Here is a 2696-nt window from a genome sequence, read left to right as displayed (position 1 = left end):
AAATAATGATCAAGCGAGGTGCCGCCCTTACACCTAAGATAGGCGTAAGGGCGGCTAGACGTCTAAGGGTTTGCATGGACGAAAGCATGTAACACGACGAAACAATGCTAACCCTAACACATCTATGATAACTACGTTGCTCGCCATCAACAAGGCTTCAGCACGAGCAACGCATGAACAACGAATAAACGTGTACTGCCTAGATCGCAAGATGCGATCTAGGCAGCATGATGCTTACCCGGAAGAAACCCTCGAAACAAGGGGCTGGCGATGCGCCTAGATTGGTTTGTGATGAACGTGATTGTTGTCTTTCTCAATAACCCTAGATACATATTTATAGTCCGTAGACTTTCTAACGTGGGAGTAATCCCAACCGTGCACGAGCCAAATTCTATCTAACCGATACAGATACACGGGCAAACTAGCCCATCTTAATATAAGGCTGATTCATGTATTTCTTCCAGGTATATTCTTCAAGCCCATCTTAATCGCGGCCCACCTCTGACCCGGTCAAATTCTGGTGATAACACATGCCCCCTGGTTTTGGAAATGACAATTCCAAAATCACTATGTTTATTTTCTTCGTCGGGTCATGTCGTGGCAGAGCAGAACCGTCGCAGTACCCATCATCATGATGCCTTGCCTCCTCAACTTCTCCGCGTGATCTGGCAAAAAAAAAATTTCTTTGGGCGCCACTTCCTCGGAAACTGCTGTGACATTGAATCTCCACTATATCCCCTCTTATTTTAACCGCTCCAAACAGTTCGCCACTTCATCCCCTTGCTCTGTTCTGGCCATCGGCACCAACAAACCCCAATCTCCGAGCAATGTCTTCCTCCTCTTCCTCCTCCACCTCGTCGGATCTCTCCTCCCAGACCTTCTCCTCCTCCTCCTCCTCCTCCTCCTCCCGCGAACCCACGCCAGAGTGGGATCCGGTGGCGACTCAGATGGCGGCGCACGACGAGCACGCCCCAGAGGAGTGGGACCAGGAGGACCACGCCTCCTCCGTCTGGTCCGAGGACGACAAGTCCTTGACCAGCGGAGATGAAGACCTCCAGTTCCTCGCTGATGGGGAACTGGAATCGGAGAGCGAGGACGACTCGTTCTCCTGGGATGATTACACCTCCTCCAAGGAAGAGGAGGAGGAAGACGACGACGACGACTCCCTCGAGGGCTACCCACCGGCGAAGCGCCTCCGCACCTGGTGGGACGACGACGACAGCGATGATGACGAGGAGGACGAGGCTCCCGTAGAGGGCTACGGGAGAAGCGACGAGGAGCCCGTCGGCAGCAGCGCCGACAAGGGCTCCGAGGACGACGACGAGTGCAGCGATGGCCCGTAGACTAGGATCTACTAGTGTAGGCCTAGTAGTAGTGGTAGATTGGTCAATAGACCTTCCTTTTGTTCTTCCTCCCTTGAGCAATTGGCTCTTTCTTTGTAAGAAATCCTATTATTAATGAAGAACATATTCCCCTATTAATTTTGCTTTCTTGTCAATTTTGCCGATTGCCAAACGAAGTCGCTGTACAAAGAGCCGATGGCAAGGCATCGGCCTGCACCATAAACGCGATCTGAGGCCAAACAGTTGCCTATTTACACGGTCAAACAGGTCCAGTCCATGTCCAAACCATCCTCCAACCTCAAACGCGCAGACTCAAATCCTCAGCAAATCCACTGGGAGATTCATCTCAGATATCATGATCTCTGGTCCGTAACCGATCTGTTAACCTGCTCAATTGAGCTTGTTCCTCCAGAGTCGATAGCAATGCATCGGCTTTTATTATTCTGAAGTCGATGTCCGTGCATCGGCTGTACTAGTATACTGTTGTCTTCCCATATTTTCTCAAGTCGATGTCTGTGCATCGGCTGTGATTTGTATGTACTTTTTTTTTACTGGCCGATTTAAAATCGGCCCCCATATCTCACTGCCCATCATCCCACATGCTTGGGAAATACTTCTTGAGATGCTGGCCATTGACGGCCACTGGGAACTTCACACCATCCAGCTGTTCAAGCATGTAGGCATTGCCCTTCAAAACCTGGATGACTTTGTAAGGACCGTGTCAATTAGGAGACCATTTGCCATATGTTTTATCCTTGGTTCCTAGTGGAAACACGGCCTCCCATACTAAATCACCAACTTGAAACTCCTTTGGTCTCACCTTCTTATTGTATGCACGAGCTACCCTGGCTTTGTTCTCTTTAATCTTCTCCAACGACCAAAGTCTAAGTTCCGTTGCATCCTCAATAGTGTCACTCATCAGGGCTGCATATTCTTCAGCTGTCAGATCATTCTGAAACGTGACACGTCTCGATCCAGCCGTAATTTCCCAAGGTAATACGACTTCCTGCCCGTAGACAAGCTGATATGGCGAAGTCTTTATAGCTCCATGGCATGACATGCGATAGGCCCACAAAGCTTCTGACAATGTCTCATGCCACACCCTAGGGTTCTCGTCAATCTTCCTCTTAATCAGCTTGATGAGGCTTTGGTTGGATGCTTCGGCTTGCCCGTTGGCTTGAGCATAGTATGGAGATGATCGGATCAGCTTAATCCCCATGTCATCGCAGAACTTTCTGAATTCTTTAGAAACAAAAACCGAACCTCCATCGGTCGTGATGGTTTGGGGAATCCCGAACCTATGAATGACATGTTCTTTGACAAATTGGATAACATCTTCCGATTTTACCTTCT

This window comes from Lolium rigidum, chromosome 3 (genome assembly GCF_022539505.1).
Source record: "Lolium rigidum isolate FL_2022 chromosome 3, APGP_CSIRO_Lrig_0.1, whole genome shotgun sequence".
Classification (NCBI taxonomy): Eukaryota; Viridiplantae; Streptophyta; class Magnoliopsida; order Poales; family Poaceae; genus Lolium; species Lolium rigidum.
This window is presented reverse-complemented; position numbering follows the sequence as displayed.